The sequence below is a fragment of the Protopterus annectens genome, chromosome 13.part0 (assembly GCF_019279795.1).
Source record: "Protopterus annectens isolate FY-2018-M chromosome 13.part0, PAN1.0, whole genome shotgun sequence".
NCBI lineage: Eukaryota > Metazoa > Chordata > Ceratodontiformes > Protopteridae > Protopterus > Protopterus annectens.
The window spans coordinates 801,000,884-801,021,173 of NC_056747.1; the positions used below are offsets into that span (position 1 = coordinate 801,000,884).

The 20,290-nt window shown below is 44.5% G+C and overlaps 1 protein-coding gene across 1 annotated transcript in view; it reads left to right on the plus strand.

The window, feature by feature from the left end:
• Positions 1-20,290, plus strand: part of CLTC (clathrin heavy chain) — a 2,794,584-nt gene that overhangs the window by 1,853,592 nt on the left and 920,702 nt on the right. The window lies entirely within an intron of this gene.

The following is a 20,290-nucleotide window of genomic DNA, read 5'->3' on the forward strand; positions in this document are numbered from 1 at the left end:
TCTGGGTTTGGAATATTTTGATTCGTCTATTAGCTTTAGAGGAAGTGGTAATTTCATCCAGAGTTTCGTAATGTAGCTAGAGTAAACAGTGTCTGTAGCAGTATTGTTAGAGTTGCAGGTGATTGCAGGTGAGCAGCAAACATCACAGAAATGCAGTTTTTTGGGTGGTAAAGACTGTTGAAGGATTTTCCTTAGAAAGAGGCTGTTTTAAGGGCTTATAGGATATGGCTGAGCAGTTACTACAGTATAGGTTGATGTAGTTCAATCCATTGTAGTTGTTTTAATGCAAGGCAGTGAGTGGCAAATCCTTTAAGGGAGGTTTGTAGGAAATGTTGCTACCTTATGACTTGCTTGAAGTAGTTTCTAAATTTGTGAAAAATTGCATATGGGTGGTGTAATAAGGTAGTGGTTAATTTTCTTGTTATAGGCTCCCCTGAGTTTGACTACAGCTCACTCTTTTTTTGTTTTCTGAGTCACTGTCCAAAATGTTTTTGAATTCTAAAGTTCTCCAAAGTAGTTGCTTAACAGCAGCCTTTCTAAATGTTATGCATGTTATCCAGCTACTTCATTACTTTCTCTGTAGCTGTTTGCAGTTGTTATTCCTCCTCTTCTCTGATATTCCCCTTCTGTAGTACTTTAATGCTTGTCAACTCTTATTTGTGATCCATATTATTTTGTCTTATTTTTACCATATTTTAAACTGTTTTCATTTTATCCTACTCACCAGTATCCCTTCTGAAGTAATGTATTTATTTTTAGAAACCAGCTTTATTCAATTACCCATTGCAACATTTACTACAGAATCAACCATCAGGAAGATTGGATAAATATTCCATTTGTATATTTAAATACACTTCTGTCTAATACAAAGTAAATCTAGTTCACAAAAAGTTTCAATGTAGTCATATTATCTTAATACCTGGTTCTAAATGACATTAGCAGGGTAATTCCCTTCTGTTATACTTCCTTCAAATTATTCTTGTGTTCATCTAAATTTTCTTATTTTGGTGTTATAGCTATAGTGGCGATCCCATCGTTGTTAATTACTGCTTGCATTAGCCTTTGTTATATGGGACATTCTGATGAGGACCGGACCAATCAGCCAGCCAGCTACCAAAGCTTTAGGTCTCCTCTGCTTTGCAAGAGAGATGCAGGAAAAAAAACAATGGTTTGGTTGCCAGAACATTTGAATTTTATTGTCTCTGAAGTGTGCTCTCCTTTGTGGGCTTCAGGTGGTCAGTGAAGAGCTAATGCTTTTTCAGGGTTGGGCATATTACTTCCCAGTTGGAGATTACTTTTTCTTCAAAAATAAGTGTGTGGAATGCATTTAATTTAGTATAGTTAATTTATTTTGGGGTATTTTTATCTTTTGACTACTTGTCACAGAACTTTTACCTCAGTGCTGCTTTAACGTTTTCTGAAGGAATTCCTGTGTAAAACTGTGTTTATTTAAAAGTTACAAATTTTTACCTGAGGATTTTTTTGTTTGGAGCCTAAACACTTAGCTAGGAGGGTCATTTCTATCACAAAAGTTTATTTTTCTGTTTGGATTTGACCAACCCTTCTGAGTTTCACTAACCACTTATCAGGCAGTCTTCTCGTCTATAAACCAGTCGAGTCCCTATGTAGGTTCTCTAATTTTTGATTTCTCTTATACTGTTTTATGCATTAGTTGGTTGTGAATGGCTAGGACAAGTATGTTTGGTGCTTGTCACTGTAAAAATTTTACTTCAGAAATTATTTTTAGTTAGGTGGCATTTCTGACTCTTCATAGATCTTGTAACTGCCTGAGACTGATTTTGCTGCTAGGACATGGGCCTGGGTCCTGCTAAGACTATTGATCCTTCTATGAGGCAGTGGAAGCAAAAAGTTAACTAGGTTAGGCAATGCCTGTGGATGCAGCTGTTGATTTTGGGTATGTGTTAGTATCTTGAGGGTTAAAATTAATGTTTTTGAAGATGTACAAGGGGTAGTGCAGTAGTGCAGTGGTTAACATTGTCGCTTAACAGCAAGAGATTCTCCAGTTTGATTCTCAGCTGGGGTGCCTTTTGTGCGGAGTCTGCATGTCCTCCCTGCATTCGCTTGGGTTTCCTCCCACAGTCCAAAGACATGTGTCAGGAGTGATGTTCTTAGTGTTTCACTGTTGCAGTCATCACAGTATTTCTGTGTCGGATGCTGTCGTTTTTTCCATGATGTTATATTGTCAGGGGTATAAAACAGACAGCTGACACCATTACATCAGTCTTTCTTGCCGAGGAGGAGCCCGAAGCAGAAGCAGTTTGCAAGTGCCGGACGACCGCTACCTGAAATTTTCGTTTTCGAGTTGATAATCCTGAAGTCTTCTAAAGCTAAGTACCCCATTGGGGATCCTTTTTTCTTGCTCTAACCAATGTCAGAAAAGGTTAACAATTGTCTTGTCTGTGGAAAGCAAATTCCTCACAGTGATTTTCATTCTTACTGCACCACCTGCGTAGGCCCAGACCACAACGTCCCTCGCTATCGGTTTTGTGCCTTGTTTAACGCCTGAACTATTCGTCATTGGGCTATCTTTGTCGCTAAATTCTTTCGCTCTCGTTCTCCGTATTCCAAAATGGCATAGATAAGCCACCCAACTACCGATCTTCCAAAAAAACGCAAAGATAAAGACAGAGACAGACCGCATATGTCCAAAACTGCTGACGATGCTTACATTAAGCTAGTCGCCAGTCCACCGGTACTCACTGAGGCGCCTTTGCAGCCCCTGATGCCCACTTCTGTGGATTCGCAGGCCTCTGCTGAGACCTATTCGGAGTATGGTATGCCGCAAAATGCTTCTTCGACTATGGAACCAGCGGATGTCTCTACCTTGAATGGGTCTGGAGCGGCTGTGCTGGCACCGGCTTCTGAGGGTGTATTCCATCCTACCGATGTTCAAATCAAACCGACGACTTCTTTTTTAGCCAAAACTACTGAGTTTCTTAGGCCCAAAGTACACACTACGCCTAGAAAACCGATGACCAAAGCGCATGCTCAAGCTCTCATGCCACAAAAACAAATGCTTAGAATGGCTGAAGACCTTATTACCCTAATTAGGAGAAGCCAGCCTTCCCCTGCTAAGAGACAAATAATTGAGTTGCCTTCTGATTCTACAGACCAGGAGTCTGATGACTCTGACCCTCCTGATTATCAGGACATGCCCTTATCAGCCTATGAGGATTCAGATGTGGAGGAAACCATTCAGTCAGCCTCCCATCCAGAGAATTTTTCTTTTCGTGAAACCTTGTATACTTTAAGAGCGCATTTCCACTGGGAATGCCAAGACTACCCACAGTCCAAAGAGACTCAGAGACTTTTTAGAGTTGCCTCAGCACAGGCCTCTAGCTATACCCCCTGTCCTGGATGTTGAAGATGATGTTTTTATGGAATCCAGTCTTGCTCCAGACACATTACCCCCGGCCCCTAGGAAACCTGACCGGTACTATAGAGTACCTGATTCTCACAAGTTTCTTTTCAAGAATCCCACTGCTGATCCAGAGATTATTTTCCAGGGGCCTAAAGGTATTAAGGCTACTACAGCCAAAAATCCTACCCCTTTGGACAGGGATTCCAGAGCTTTAGGCAGATGGGGTAAGAAGGTATATACCTCTACAACTCTTGCTATCAGGGCATTGAATTGCCAGTTTCACATGCTCAAGTACCAGCAACATATTATGGAACTAATTAAACAAAAAAATGGTATTTCCAAATTGTGCAGAAAATAAAGATTTACAAGAGCTAACGTCTTCTGTAAACTAAGTTAGTAAGCATACTTTGCATTGTGGCTTTGATGCCCTAAAAGCATCTTGCTGGACTGCACTCACTGGTTCTCTACTGAGAAGACCTGCTTGGCTGAAGGAGCAAACCTTGCCAGATCATGTCAAATCGAAATTACTAGACACTCCTTTAAATAAGGACTGTTTGTTTGGCAGCAAAGCAGAAGTTGTTCTTAAAAAGATGGAAGAAAAAGCTAAATCTATGCAAACTGTTAAAGGATTCTTACAAGTGCAACCACCTAGATTCGGTAGGCGTTGCCCTTCAAAACACTGGTTCTTTCCAGCCCCTTCCAGGCATACCCAGACAAGACCCAGGGGAAAAAGGCCTCCCAGACTACAGTCTCAGGGTATGCAGAGATCTAAGCAATGGGGTGCCCCCACCCCAAAAACAGGGAGTGGTCAGCCACCCCCCCATGGAAAAAGTTCACAATGGCTTCTCAAATCTACTTCCCAGCCCTGCCCAACTGCTTGTGTCCCTAGGAGGAAAACTTGCCCTTCATGCAAAAAACTGGATGTCCATCACTCAGGAATGATGGGTCCTCAACATTGTATCCCAGGGGTACAAATTATACTTCCATTCACTGCCAAGACCTTCCTCCAAACCAGGGGACAGAGGCTCTAAAGCAAGTACTTTCCATGCTCAATGTCAGAGCTATTCAGCCTGTTCCAGTAGAAAAAAAGGGGTCAGGGTTTCTACTCCAAGCTTTTCCTGGTGCCCAGAAAAGAGGGCTCTTGGATCTTTCAGTTATCAACGCCTTTCTGGTGGTCCCAAAATTCAAGATGTTTACCCTGCAACAGCTTCTCACTATGCTAGCCAAGCATACTTGGTTAGTCACTCTAGACTTAAAAGAAGCTTATCTGCACATCCCCATAAGGGAGCCATGCAGGAAATGTCTACGTTTCAGGGCAGGATCTATGCACTGTCAGTTCTCTGCACTTCCCTTTGGCTTATCTGCTGCGCCCTGAGTATTCACAAAATGCCTGGCTCCAGCCATTGCATACTGCAGTCAGAGAAATATCCAAATTTATCCCTACTTGGATGACTGCATGATTCAGGCGGACAGTCAGGAATTGCTGCTTCAGCTCCTGGCATTTGTAAAAAGCCTTCTCACTTCATTGGGGGTAACACCATCAATGAAAAGAAATCTCAACTGGTACCCAGTCAAAAGATTGTATTCCTAGGAGCAAGCTTGGACACACATTCCCAGATGACATTTCTAACTTCAGAAAAACAGATCTATCTGACAGACTACTTCAAACAAATGGCCACCAGAACCCAGCTATCTGCAAGAAAAATACTGCAAGTCCTAGGATTCATGGCCTCATGTATTCTGCTAATTCCGTATGCAAGACTGCATATGAGGAAACTTCAATGGTACTTAAAATTCTTTGGTGCCAGCATTCTCAGTACCTGGAAACAGTCATCCCTGTCATACCTTGCCTAAGGGCAGAGTTCCTTTGGTGGGCAGATGCATGCAACCACAACAAGGGACTGCCTTTCAATCAACTCCTCGCCGCCCAAACCATGACAACAAATGCATCAGACTATGCATGGGGGGCTCACAAGGTAGGCAAATTAATTCAGGGCCACTGGGAACCCAAAGCAGATACTCCTGCACATCAATCAAAAAGAGGTGCTAGCTGTACAGAATGCTCTGACAGCCTTCAGATACCTAATCCTTCCAGGACAACTGCTGATAAAAACAGACAGCACCACAGATGTTCTTCGTGGTTCACTGTTGCAGTCATCACATTTGGGTTATCTGCCTGCAGGTAGCCCTCAGCCGGCCTGAATACCAGAGTCCTGAATTCCTGCTTCGGATGCTGTCTCTTCTTCCATGACGTCAGGTCATCAGGGGAATAAAACATGCAGCCGATGCCATTACATCAGTCTTTCTTGCTGTGCGGTGCCCGAAGCAGAAGCAGTTTGCAAGTGCCGGTCGGCCGACTCCTGAAATTTTCGTTTTCGAGTTTCAGAACCGAAGTCTTCAAAAAAAAGATAAGTACCCCATTGGGGGTCTTTTTTCTTGCTCCAACCGATGTTAGTAAAAGTTAACAATTGTATTACCTGTGGAAAGCAAATACCTCATAAAGATTTTCATTCATACTGCATTCCTTGCTTAGGCCCAGACCACGACGTCCCTCACTGTCGGTTTTGTGCCTTGTTCAACCCCTGAACTATTCGTCGTCAGGCTATCTTTGCAGCAAATTATTTTGGTACTCTATGTTCGTACTCTGAAATGGCTTTAAGCCATCCGACTACCGATCTTCCGAAAAAACTGTAAGGATAAAGACAGAGACAGACCTCATAGGTCCAGAACTACCGATGACACTTCTGCTAAGCTAGTCGCCAGTCTGCCGGTACTCAGTGAGGCGCTTTTGCAGCCCCTGATACCTGCTACTTCAGATTTGCAGGCCTCTACTGAGACCCATTCGGAGTCCACTATGCCGCAGGATGCCTGTTCGACTATGGAACCTGCTGATATCTCCACCTTGGATGGGTCCGTACCCACTGTGCAGGCACCAGCTTCTGAGGGTGTATTCAGGCCTACAGACTTGCATTTTAAACCAATGCCATCTTCTTCATCCAGGCCTAAAACTCGCACCACGCCCAGAAAACTGACGTCCAAACCACATGCTCAGGCCCATATGCCTAAAAAGGAAATGCTTAGAATGGCTGAAGACCTTATTACCTTAATTAGGGGAAGCCAGCCTTCCCCCACTAAGAGACCTAGAACTGATTTTCCTTCTGATTCTTCTGATCAGAAATCTGATATTTCTGTTACTTCTGGTTACCAGGATTTGCCCTTATCTACCTATGAGGATTCTGATGCAGAGGATTCCATTCCCTCTGCTTCCCCTCCAGAAGATTTTTCTTTTGGTAAAACCTTGCACACACTTAGGGAGCATTTCCGCTGGGAAAGCCAGGATTACTCTTGACTTCAAAAAGAGGCTTAGGGCATTCTTACTCCTTCCTCAACACAGGCCTTTAGCTATCCCTCTTGTTCTGGACATTGTAGATAATGCTTTCTTGGAATGTAGCCTTTCCCCAGACACTTTACCTCCAGCTCCCAGAAAACCTGACCGGTATTAGAGTTACCTGACTCTCACAAGTTCCTCTTCAAGAATCCTACTGTGGATCCAGAAACCATTTCCCAAGGACCAAAAGGCATTAAGGCTACTGCTGCCAAAAATCCTACCCCTTCTGATAGAGATTCTAGAGCCTTGGACAGATGGGGTAAGAAAGTATACACTTCTGCTACTTTGGCCATTAGGGCTTTAAATTGCCAGTTTCATATGTTAAAGTACCAGCAGCATATTATGGGACTACATAAACAGAAAATGATGTTGATTCCTGACTGCTGTACACAAAGAATTACAGGATTTAATGCAGTCTGCAGAAAAGCTGGCAAACATACTTTGCAATGTGGTTTTGACTCTTTAGAAGCATCTTGCAGGGCTGCTGTCACTGGGTCTGTGCTTAGAAGGCATACTTGGCTTAAGGAGCAACTCTTGCCAGATCATGTTAAAGCTAAATTACTGGATGCTCCCTTAAACCAAGACCGCCTGTTTGGCAACAAAACAGAAGAAGTCCTCAAAAGGATGGAGGAAAAAGCTAAATCTTTGCAAACTATTAGATTTCCTACAAGTACAGCCTCCCAGATTTAGTAGGCATTGGCCTTCAAAGAATTGGTCCTTTCCAGTTTCTTCCAGGCTTTCTCAGTCCAAACCCAGGAATAGCAGACCCACCTAGGTTACAGTCTGAGGCTACACACAGGCCTAAGCAGTGGGGGGAGCCCACTTCCAAAGCAGGGAGTAGTAAGCCACCCCCCCCACGGAAAAATGGCACAATGACTTAACCTTAACCCTTCCAAGCCCTGCTCGACTGCCTGCTCCCTTAAGAAGAAAGCTTGCACTGTATGCAAAAAAATGGGAACTCTTTACCCAGGACAAATGGGTTTTGAATATAGTTTCCCAAGAATACAGATTCCACTTCCACACCCTACCAACCCCAAACGGTTGGCCAGACCTACCCCCAAATCAGCAGATTCTCTCTCTTCTAATTATCAGGGCTATTCAGCCTGTCCCAGCAGAACAAAGGGGACAAGGTTTTTATTCAAGACTTTTCCTGGTACACAGAAAAGACTGCTCCTGGCATCCAATCCTGGACCTCTCTATTCTAAACAGCTTTCTGGTAATCCCAAAATTCAAAATGTTAACACTTAACAGCTGCTTCCTATGCTAGGCAAAGATGCCTGGTTGGCGATCTTAGACTTAAAGAAAGCTTACCTGCACATTCCAGTAAGGGAATCTTGCAGGAAATACCTATGCTTCAGGGCAGACTCCATGCATCATCAGTTCTGTGCACTTCCCTTTGGCTTATCTACTGCATCTAGGGTATTCACAAAGTGTCTAGCTCCAGCCATTGCATTTTGCAGGCAGAGAAATATTCAAATATACCCATACTTGGACGATTGTCTGATTCAGGCAGAAAGCCAGGACTTGCTATTAAAACATTTGGCATTCGTAAAGAAACTTCTGACCTCACTGGGGTACACCATAAACAAAAAGAAATCTCACCTAGTACCCTGCCAACAGATTGTATTCCTGGGAGCAAGCTTGAGCACAACTTCCCAGATGGCTTTCCTCACTCCAGAGAAACAAGTTTATTTGACAGCCTACTTCAAACTATTAGCTAGAAAGACCCAGCTATCTGCAGGGAAAATTCTGCAAGCCTTGGGGTTCACTGTTTCTTGCATTCTTCTAATTCCATATGCAAGACTGCATATGAGGAAACTACAATGGTATCTAAAAAGCCTATGGTGTCAACATTCTCAGGACCTGGAATCAATGATTCCCATCATTCCTTGTATAAAGACAGAGTTCCTTTGGTGGGCAGAGGCCTGCTACCACATCAAGGGGCTCCCTTTCACTGTACCCCCTGCCGCCCAAACCCTAACAGACACATCAGACAGACTGTGCATGGGGGACTCACTTGGCATGGCAGTGCATTCAGGGCAAATGGAACGTGAGACAGATGCACCTGCATATCAACCAAAAGGAAATGTTAGCTGTACAGAATTCCCTGACAGCCTTCAAAGACCGCATTCTTCTAGGACAACTATTGGTAAAGACAGACACCACAGTTATATAAACAAGCAGGGGGGAACCCACTCGTACCCTCTCTGCAGACTAGCCATGACTCTGTGGAACACAGCCTTGAGCTACCAAGTGCACCTACAAGCTCAATTCCTGCCAGGCAAGCTAAATTCACTGGTAGACCTAAGCAGAAATCTCATGGACCCACACGAATGGAAACTGGAACCAAAAATATTCAACCTCTTGAGGAACAAATGGAGGACTCCAGAGGTAGACCTGTTTGCCTCCCCTCAGAACTACCAATTGGACAAATTCTGCACAAGGACTTCCCACAGTCAAGCTTGGAAAGTGGATGCCCTGTCCTTTACCTGGGAAAGCTTCTCGATTTATGCCTTTCCCCATCTGCCTCTCCTCTCGAAGGTTCTGCAAAAGATCAAACAGGACAATCCAAGGACAATACTGATTGCACCAGACTGGCCACGCCAGCACTGGTAACCCCCTCTTGTGCAGTATGACACTGCTGAAACCATGGCACCTGCCTCAAACCCCTTCCCTGCTGTCCCAGCAGGCGGGCCAGATTCTGCATCCTCAACTTCAAACCCTGAACCTTGCAGCCTGGCTAATTCCTTGAGCTCTCATATAGCATCCCTCAGTAAGGTGCTAGATGTCATTCTGGAGGCAAGAAGGCGTAGTACTAGAAAATCCTATGCTGAAAAGTGGAAAAGATACTGTTCCTGGAGCCAGACTCGAGGGATGGGCACAACAGTGCCCAGCTTACCTCATATTCTTCAGTACTTAACAGAAGTTCTCCGCAAGGGCCTATCCTTCTCGTCAATTAAAATTCATGCCTCTGCCATTTCAGCACATTATAATACTGAACCACCCCTCTTCTCTCACCCCCTGCTAAAGCAATTCCTTAGAGGGGCCAAAATTTTAAGACCCCCTACTCCAGCCTGGAACCTTAACTTTGTATTGGAAAAGCTCACTCTCCCACCCTTTGAGCCAGCTGCAACTGCAGAGTTGAAATTCCTTTCTTGGAAAACAGCCTTCCTTCTAGCCATCATTTCAGCAAGAAGTGTGTCTGAATTACAGGCCCACATGGCAGTGGAGAGCCCTTCATTATCTTCCATACAGACAGGGTTTCCCGCAGGACCAGTCCTTCATTTATGCCCAAGGTGGTGTCTAGTGTAGCCCTAAATCAGTCCATTCATTTGCCTACTTTTTTCTCTAATCCACAAAACAAAGGAGAACGAATACTGCACTCTTTGGGCATGCTCAGACAACTTAGATTTTATTTGGACAGGACTAAGCCTCTCAGAAAATCTGAACAGCTGCTAGCTGGCTTTGCTGCAGGGGCAGAGGGGAAGGCCATTTCAAAGCAGACAGTTTCTAAATGGATACAAGCACCATGGAAAACCTACCCCACAAGGGATAAGATCACATTCCTCCAGGGCTACATCTACCTCTACAGCCTTTCTCAGAGGAGTCCCTACCAGGGACATCCTAGAAGCTGCTACCTGGAGCTCTGTACATAGCTTCACCAAGCATTACCACATGCCTATTTTTTCTAAATCCAGAGCTGGTTTTGCCACTGCAATTTTGCAGGGCTTAATAGCTGGTTCTAATGCTTTTTAACTGCCTCCTCCCTTCCTTAGCTTTGGGAATGACCCCCAGTGTGATGACTGCCACAATTAAACACGAAGAACATAGTACAGATGTTCATCGTGTTTCACTGTTGCAGTCATTACACTTGGGTTATCCTGCTGGCAGGCTACCCGCAGTCGGCCAGAATTGTCTAGGTCTGGCGTCGGTTACTGTCACTTCTTCCCCGACATCAGTGCGCCAGGGGTATAAAAGATGCAGCTGACGCCATTTTCTTCAGTCTTTTTTGCCGCACAGTGCCCGAAGCAAAAGCAGTTTGCAAGTGCTGGTCGACCGACTCCTGAGATTTTCAAAATCGAATTTCAGAACCGAAGTCTTCATTAAATCTAAGTACCCCGTTGGGGAAACTTTTTCTTGCTCCAGACCGATGTCAGTAAAAGTTAACAATTGTATTTCTTGTGGGAAGCAAATACCTCATAAGGATTTTCACTCTTACTGTATTCCTTGCCTAGGCCTTGACCACGACGTTGCTAGTTGTCGGTTTTGTGCTAGATTCAACCAATGCACTATTAAGCGTCTGTTTGATTTTGCTTTACATTACTTTGGCCGAAGATTTAATTACATAATGCCGTTGGAACAACCGACTATCGGAATTCATAAAAACCGCAAAGACAAAGAAAAGGACAGGCATCCGAGGTCCAAAACCGATGAAGCCTCTTCTAGGCCAGTCGCCGGTTCTCAGTGAGGTGCTTTCGCAGCCCCTGACACCTGCTACCTCAGAGCCACAGGCCGCATCCAACTCCCACATGGAGACACCTAGGCCTTTAGAAACTCAAGGTACTGGGCCTGCGGAAACTATTCCCTCAGATGGGTCTGGAGCCGCTGAGCAGGCATCGGCTTCTGAGGGTGTTTTCAGAACTTCACAACTTACTATTAAGTCCACTACAGCAGCCAAGGCAGTCAAAAACACCATTAAAGACAAGGAAACAAGTACAGCAGTCTCCTGGGCATCCATCCATGCCAAAGAAACAGATGCTTAAAATGGCCGAGGACCTAATTACTTTGATCAGGGGTTCCCATCCCCCTCCTGATAAAAGGCACTGACTATGACTCCTCTGACCAGGTTTCTATTTCCTCTGATTCCTCTTCAGATCAGGGATATTCTCTCTTCCCTATGAGGACTCTGATGCAGAAGAATCTATACCTTCAGCCTCTCCGCCAGAGAATTACTCTTTTGGGGAAACCTTGCACACCATGAGGGAGCATTTCCATTGGGAGAGCCAGGATTATTCAGAATCCAAGAAAAGGCTCAGAGACTTCCTTTTATTGCCTCAGTACAGGCCCCTGGCTATCCCCCCCGTGCTTGATATTGTTGATGTTTTCTCTGAATCCAGTTTGTCTCCTGATTCCCCCTGCACCAGTCAAGCCAGACAAGTACTACAGGGTCACAGACTGTCATAAATTTCTTTATAAAAACCCTGCTGCTGACCCAGAAACAATTTCTCAGGGTCCCAGAGGGGTTAAGGCTTCCACTGCAAAAAACCCTGTCCCCTCTGATAGGGATTCCAGAGCTCTGGATAGATGAGGGGAAATGTTTACACTTCTGCTACTTTAGCTGTAAGGGATTTAAACTGCCAGTTTCACATGCTTAAATATCAACAATATCTAATGTCTTTGTTAAAACAGAAAATACTTACAAACTCAGAATGTCCTGACAATAAGGAAATGCAGGATTTATTGCATGCAGCTGCACAAGTGGGAAAGCATACTCTGCAATGTGGTTTTGATTCATTAGAGGCTTTTTGCAGAGCCACAGTTACAGGCTCTGTCATTCGAAGGCATGGTTGGTTAAAAGAACAAAGTTTACCTGATCATGTTAAAGTAAAATGATTGGATGCTCCACTACAGCATGATACTTTGTTTGGTGTTAAGGCAGAAGAGGTGTTAAAGAAAATGGAGGATAAAGCAAAATAAATGCAGACAGTAAAGGATTTCTTACAGGTTCAGCCACCTAGATTTAGCAGAAACTGGCCTTCTAAAAATTGGTCCTTTCCGGTATCGGACAGACCACAAAGAGGCAGATACAGAAGCCCAAGAGGCAGATATCAGCCCCAAGGCTCATACAGACCTAAACAATGGGGAGCTTTAGCCCCCAAAGGAGGAGACAAATCACAACCTTATAGGAAACAGTCCCAATGACTTCCCTCTACAAATGCCAAGCACTTACCTTTTGGCAGAACCCTTAGGGGGAAAGCTAGCACTTTTCTCACAAAATTGGCACATGATCACCCAGGACAAATGGGTACTGAATATTGTTCCTCAGGGTTACAGGTTCCACTTTCACACCCTTCCAAAATCAAAAGGCTGCCAGACCTGCCTCAAAACCAATAGGCAGAGGCACAAAAACAAATTTCTGCTCTCATGGACATGAGAGCTATTCAAAAAGTACCACAGCAAGAACAGGGACAAACAAGGATTTTACTCGAGACTTATCCTGGTACTCAGAAAGGACAAAGCCTGGAGACCAATACTGGACCTGTCAATCCTAAATACTTTCCTGTATGTTCCGAAATTCAGAATGTTAACACTGCAGCAACTTCTACCCATGTTGGGCAAGAAGGCTTGGCTAGTTACTTTGGACGTCAAGGAGGCATACCTGCATGCCCCAGTCAGACAATCTTGCAGAAGATACCTCAGATTCATAGCTGGCTCAATGCATTACCAAATGTTCATCATGTTACACTGCTGCAGTCATCACACTTGGGTTATCTGCCGTCAGGCGGTCCCGCAGTCGGCCTGAGTTCCAAAGTCTTGGTCCGGCATCGGTTGCTGTCGCTTCTTTCCTGACGTCAGTGCGACAGGGGTATAAAAGAGGCAGCCAACGCCATTTTCTTCAGTCTTTCTTGCCGCGTGGTGCCCGAAGCAGAAGCAATTCGCAAGTGCCGGTCGGCCGACTCCTGAGATTTTCCATTCGAATTTCAGACAGAAGACTTCAGTAAAGCTAACTACCCCGTTGGGGAACCTTTTCTTGCCTCAGACCGATGTCAGAAAAAGTTAATAATTTCATTTCTTGTGGGAAGCAAATACCTCATAAGGATTTTCATTCTTATTGTATCCCTTGCCTAGGCCCAGACCACGACATCACAGGTTGTCGGTTTTGTGCTAGGTTTAACAAATGAACTATTAAACGTCTGTTTGATTTCGCCTGACATTATTTTGGTAGAAAATTTAATTATACCATGCCGTCGGAGCAACCGATGACCGCGATGCAAAAAGTGCAAAGATAAGGACAGGCAGCCGAGACCCAAACCAGACACCGAGGCCTCTGCTAGGCCAGTCGCCGGTTCTCCGGTTTTCAGTGAGGCGTCTACACACCCTATGACGACCGCTGATTTAGAACCCCAGCCTGCATCCAATCTTCAAGCAGAGATTGCAGGGCCTCCAGAGCCTTTATCTTTAGGCCCTTCCGACTCCATGGCTGAAGGGGATTCCGGTGCAGTTGAAAGGCCGTCAGTTGCTGAAGGTGTCTTCAGACCGACTACACTTACTATTAAATCCTATGCAAAGCTGAAAACTCCTTTAAAAGTAAGGAAGCCTGTACAGCAGTCTCCAGTACAAGGCCCCATGCCTAAGAAACAAATGCTACCATAATCAGGGGGTCCCATCCCCTACCTGACAAAAGGCCTAGACAGGAGGAGGACTGCGCTTCCTCTGACCAGGTTTCCATTTCCTCAGATTCTTAGGAACAGGAATACTCTTTTTTTTTTTTTCCCCCCTTATTAAGACTCTGATGCTGGAGAGTCTATTCCTTCAGCATCTCCCCCAGAAGACTACTCTTTTGGGGAAACTTTACATACCATGAGGGAACATTTCCACTGTGAAGGCCAAGATTACTCTGATTCTAAGAAAAGGCTCCGAGAGTTCCTCTTAGTACCCCAGCAGATACCCCTTGCTATTCCACCTGTGTTAGACATTGTGGATGATGTTTATTCAGAATCTAGCCTTAACCCAGATTCATTACCTCCTGCACCAGCCAAACCAGACAGATACTACAGAGTCCCTGACTCACATAAATTCCTATATAAAAACCCTGTTGCTGACCCAGAAACCATTTCTCAGGGTCCCAAAGGGGTTAAGGCCTCTATTGCAAAAAATCCTGTACCGTCTGAAAGGGATTCTAGAGCACTAGACAAATGGGGAAAGAAAGTATATACCTCAGCTACTGTAGCTGTGAGGGCCTTAAATTGCCAGTTTCGCATGCTGAAATATCAATATTTGATGTCTCAATTAAAACAAAAAATGAGCACTCAGAGCAGCCTGATTACAAGGAAATGCAAGATTTGTTGCATGCAGCAGAACAAGTGGGAAAACATACTTTGCAATGTGGATTTGATTCATTGGAAGCTTCTTGTAGAGCAACTGTAACAGGGTCTGTCATTCGTAGGCATGCTGGGTTAAAAGAACAAACTTTACCTGATCATGTTAAAGCAAAGTTATTTGGATGCACCCTTACAGCAGGATGTTTTATTTGGTGTGAAAGCAGAACAGGTTTTAAAGAAAATGGAGGATAAGGCAAAATCTATGCAGAAGGTCAAGGATTTTTTTTTACAGGTTCAACTCCCTCATTTCAGTAGAAATTGGCCAACCAAAAACTGGCCCTTTCCAACTTCTGACAGACCACAGAGGGGCAAATACAGACGCCCAAGGGGCAGAGGTCAGTCGCAAGGCTCTTACAAGCCACGACAATGGGGTGCCACAACCCAGAAAGGAGGAGAAGACAGGTCTCAAACTATCAGAATACAAGCACAATGACTTACCCCTCAGACTGCCAAGCAATTCACTCTTGGCAGCTCCCTTGGGAGGAAAACTTGCACTTTTTGCAGACAACTGGCACATCATCACAAAAGACAAATGGGTCCTAAATATTGTAACTCAAGGATACAGGTTCCACTTTCACACTTTACCAAGGATAAAAGGAATGCCAAATCTGCCATCAAATCAATGGGCAGAGGCTCAAAGACAAATTACAGCACTCATGGACATGAGAGCCATTCAACAGGAGCACAGGAGCAAGGACAAGGATTTTACTCGAGACTCTTTCTGGTTCCCTGAAAGGACAAAGCCTGGAGACCCATTCTGGACCTTTCAATTCTAAACGCATAACTGGAAGTACCCAAATTCAAGATGCTCACACTACAGCAAGTTCTTCCCATGCTGGGCAAGAAGGCTTGGCTAGTAACGTTGGACCTCAAGGAGGCATACCTGCATGTCCCTATCAGACAAAATTGCAGAAGATACCTCCGATTTATAGCAGGTACAGCTCATTACCATTTCTCTGCACTGCCTTATGGCTTATCTACTGCGCCCAAGGTCTTCACAAAATGCCTGGCACCAGTAATTGCATACTGCAGACAAAGAGGAATCCAAATATATCCATACCTGGACGACTGCCTTATTCAAGCAGAAAGCAAGGACATTCTTTTAAAACATCTGGCATTTGTAAAAAACCTACTAAGTTGCGTAGGGTACACAGTAAACGAAAAGAAGTCAAAATTAGTGCACTCACAAGACATAATATTCCTGGGTGCCAGCTTAAATACAACGGCCCAGATGGCTTATCTCACGCCAGACAAGCAAGGACAACTGACTCAATACTTCAAAATGATGGCAACAAAGACCCAACTCCCTGCAAGAAAATTTCTGTAGGCCTTGGGATTCATGGCATCTTGCATACTACTAATACCATATGCCAAACTGCATATGAGGAAATTACAACGGTACCTGAAAAGCGTATGGACTCAACACAGCCACAGCTTGGAAACAATAATACCACTCATTCCCTGCCTTCAGCAGGATTTTCTATGGTGGGCTCAGGCATGTCACCTCAACAAGGGTCAGCCTTTCACCTTGCCCACAGCCAGCAAACAATGACAACAGATGCATTGGATGATGCCTGGGGAGCACACATGGCAGGACAGTGTATTCAGGGCAAATGGTCTGAAGATCAAATGCATCTCCACATCAGTCAAAAAGAGATGCTAGCTGTACAAAATGCCCTAACAGCTTTCAAGGACCTCCTACATCCAGGACAACTTCTAATAAAGACAGACAACACCACAGTGATGTGGTACATAAACAAACAAGGGGGCACACATTCCTACCCCCTATGCAGGCAAGCAATGACCTTGTGGAACACAGCACTGACCTACCAAGTTCAACTACAAGCACAATTCCTGCCAGGAAAGAAAAATACATTGGCAGACAAACTAAGCAGAAATATCATGGATCCTCATGAGTGGAAACTAGACCCACAAGTATTCACAATGATAACTCAAAAATGGGGGAGCCCAGACACAGATCTGTTTGCCTTCCCCCAAAACTACCAACTGCGAAAGTTTTGCACAAGGACATACCACACACCAGCTTGGAAAGTGGACGCCCTCTCATTCAGTTGGAAAACACTAACAGTGTATGCCTTTCCTCCACTGCCTCTTCTGGCATAGGTGCTGCTAAAAGCCAGATTAGAGAGGCCACAAATGATACTCATTGCTCCAGACTGGCCACGCCAACACTGGTATCCAATATTAAGGAACATGGCTCAAGGCCCACCATGGATTTTACCTCATTCCTCACCTGCTGACTCAGCAAAACAATCAGATTCTACACAGCCAGCTCAAGACTTTAAATCTGGCTGCATGGGAGATTATCTAAACAACCAGTCAACACTTCTCTCTACAGCTGTTATGGATGTCATTCTTTAGGCCAGGAGACCCAGCACCGGGAAAACCACTCAGACAAATAGAAAAGATTCTGCGCCTGGAACCAGGCTAAAGGCCAAAATCCTCTTGTCCTAAATATTCCTCAGATTCTGCAATATTTAACTGAGATGTTGCACAAAGGCCTTTCCTTTTCATCTATAAAGATCTACGCTTCAGCTATTTCAGCTCAGTACAACATGGATCCTCCTATTTTTTCACATCCATTATTAAGACAGTACCTCAGAGGGGCTAAGAACATAAGACCGCCCCGGAGAGCACCAACACCAACTTGAGACCTCAATTTTGTTTTGGAAAATCTTACACTACCGCCCTTCGAACCAGCTTTTTCAGCCGATTTACAATTTTTATCATGGAAAACTGCCCTGCTGCTAGCAGTAACTTCTGCATGAAGAGTCTCAGAGCTACAGACCCTAATGGCAGTGGAGCCTTTCATCATTTTTCATCAGGACAGAGTCTCTTTATGAACTAACCCTTCCTTTATGCCAAAGGGTAGTATCCAGTGTGGCTCTAAACCAAACCATTCATTTGCCCACCTTTTATCCAAACCCCCAGAATAAAGGGGAAAGGCTCCTACACTCTTTGGACATTCACAGGCAATTACGTTTCTACTTGGATAAAACAAAGGCTTTCAGAAAATCTGATCAGCTCTTTGTATCCTATGCTGCAGGATCTCAAGGAAAGCCTATATCAAAACAGACCATTTCAAAATGGATAGGACATTGTATCCGTTTCTGCTACACACACCATGGGATACCTGTACCTGGTAACATTAGACCTCATTCCACCAGGGCTACAGCAACATCAGCAGCCTTCCTCAGAGGGGGGTACCAACCAAGGATATTTTGGAAGCTGCAACTTGGAGTTCAGTGCACACTTTCACCAAGCACTACCACTTACCTCTATAGTCAAAAAACAGAGCTGGCTTTGCCACTGCAGTTTTGCAGGGCCTACTACCTTCTCCAAACCCTGTTTAGTACCAACCACCCAGCCCTAGCTTTGGGATTCAACCCAAGTGTGATGACTGCAGCAGTGTAACACGATGAACATAGTACAGTTTTGTACCTACCATAAATGTAGATGTTCGAGTATTCACACTGCTGCAGTCCAGGTTACCCTCCCAACTTCCCCTCTTCTTACCTGGGTTTTATCTATAGCTCCCTGGTTATACAATCTCTAAGATGTATTTCTACATGGTGTATTTGCTTACAACTGTGTAGCTATTGTTTTCTATTTATGTAATTTACTTAGGATTATGTATTGCCTTCCTATTTGGGGGCACCTGACATCTGGGGCAAGAAAAACTGAAGAAAGTGACATTGGCTGCCTCTTTTATACCCCTGTTGCACTGACGTCAGGGAAGAAGTGACAGCAACCGACGCCGGACCAAGACTTTGGAACTCGGGCCGACTGCGGGACCGCCTGACGGCAGATAACCCAAGTGTGATGACTGCAGCAGTGTGAACACTTGAACATCTACATTTATGGTAGGTACAAAACTGTACTTTCTTTGCACTGCCCTTTGGCTTATCTACTGCGCCCAGGGTCTTCACAAAATGCCTGGCACCAGTAATTGCATTTTGCAGACAAAAAGGAATTCAAATATATCCCTACTTGGATGACTGCCTTATTCAAGCAAAGAGCAAGGACATAATACTAAAGCATCTGGTGTTTGTAAAAAGATTACTAATTTGCCTAGGGTACACAGTAAACGAAAAGAAGCCAAAACTAGTGCCCTCTCAAGAGATATAGTATTCCTGGGTGCAAGCTTAAATACAACTGCCCAGATGGCTTATCTTGCGCCAGACAAGCAAAGGCAACTGACTCATTACTTTCAAATGATGGCAACAAAGACCCAGCTCCCTGCAAGAAAAATTCTGCAGGCTCTGGGCTTCATGGCATCCTGCATTCTACTAATTCCATATGCAAGACTGCATATGAGGAAACTACAATGGTATCTAAAAAGTGTTTGGACTCAACATTGTCACAGCCTGGAAACAGTAATATCTCTTATTCCCTGCCTGCAACAGGAGTTTCAATGGTGGGCCCTGGCCTGTCACTACAAGGGACAGCCTTTTACCTTACCCACAGCCAGGCAGACAATAACAACAGATGCATTGGATTATGCCTGGGAGCACACATGGCAGGAAAATGTATTCAGGGCACGTGGCCCAAGGAACAAATGCATCTTCACATCTATCAAAAAGAGATGCTAGCTGTACAGCATGCCCTGACAGCCTTCAATGATCTACTACATCCAGGACAACTATTACTAAAGACGGACAATACCACAGTTATGTGGTACATAAACAAGCAAGGGGGCACACATTCCTACCCCCTCTGCAGGCAAGCCATGACTTTGTGGAACACAGCACTGACCTATCAAGTACATCTGCAGGCACAATTCCCGCCAGGACAGAAAAATACTCTGGCAGACTAACTAAGCAGAAATCTCATGGATCCTCACAAATGGAAACTAAAGCCACAGGTCTTCAGCATGATAACAAGGAAATGGGGACACCCAGACATAGATCTTTTTGCCTCCCCTCACAACTACCAACTACAGAGATTCTGCACAAGAACTCCTCACTCACAAGCATGGAAAATGGATGTTGTTCTCATTCTGCTGGAAAACACTGACCGTTTATTCCTTTCCTCCACTGCCTCCTCTTGCCAAGGTACTCCTAAAAGTCAGACGAGAGAGGCCAAAAATGATTCTGATTGCCCCAGACTGGCCACGCCTGCACTGGTACCCAATCCTAAAGAGCTTGTCTCAAGGCCCAGCCTGGGCTTCACCTCAAATTCCTCATCTTCTGACTCAAAACAATCAGATTCTGCACAGTTAACTCAGAACCTTAAATCTGGCTGCATGGCATATAATATAGCCACTCAGACCACACCTCTCTCAAAAGCTGTTATGGATGTCATTTTAGAAGCCAGGAGGCCCAGCACTAGGAAATCTTATGCAGAAAAATGGAAGAGATTCTGTGCTTGGAACCAGGCACAAGGACTCGAACCACT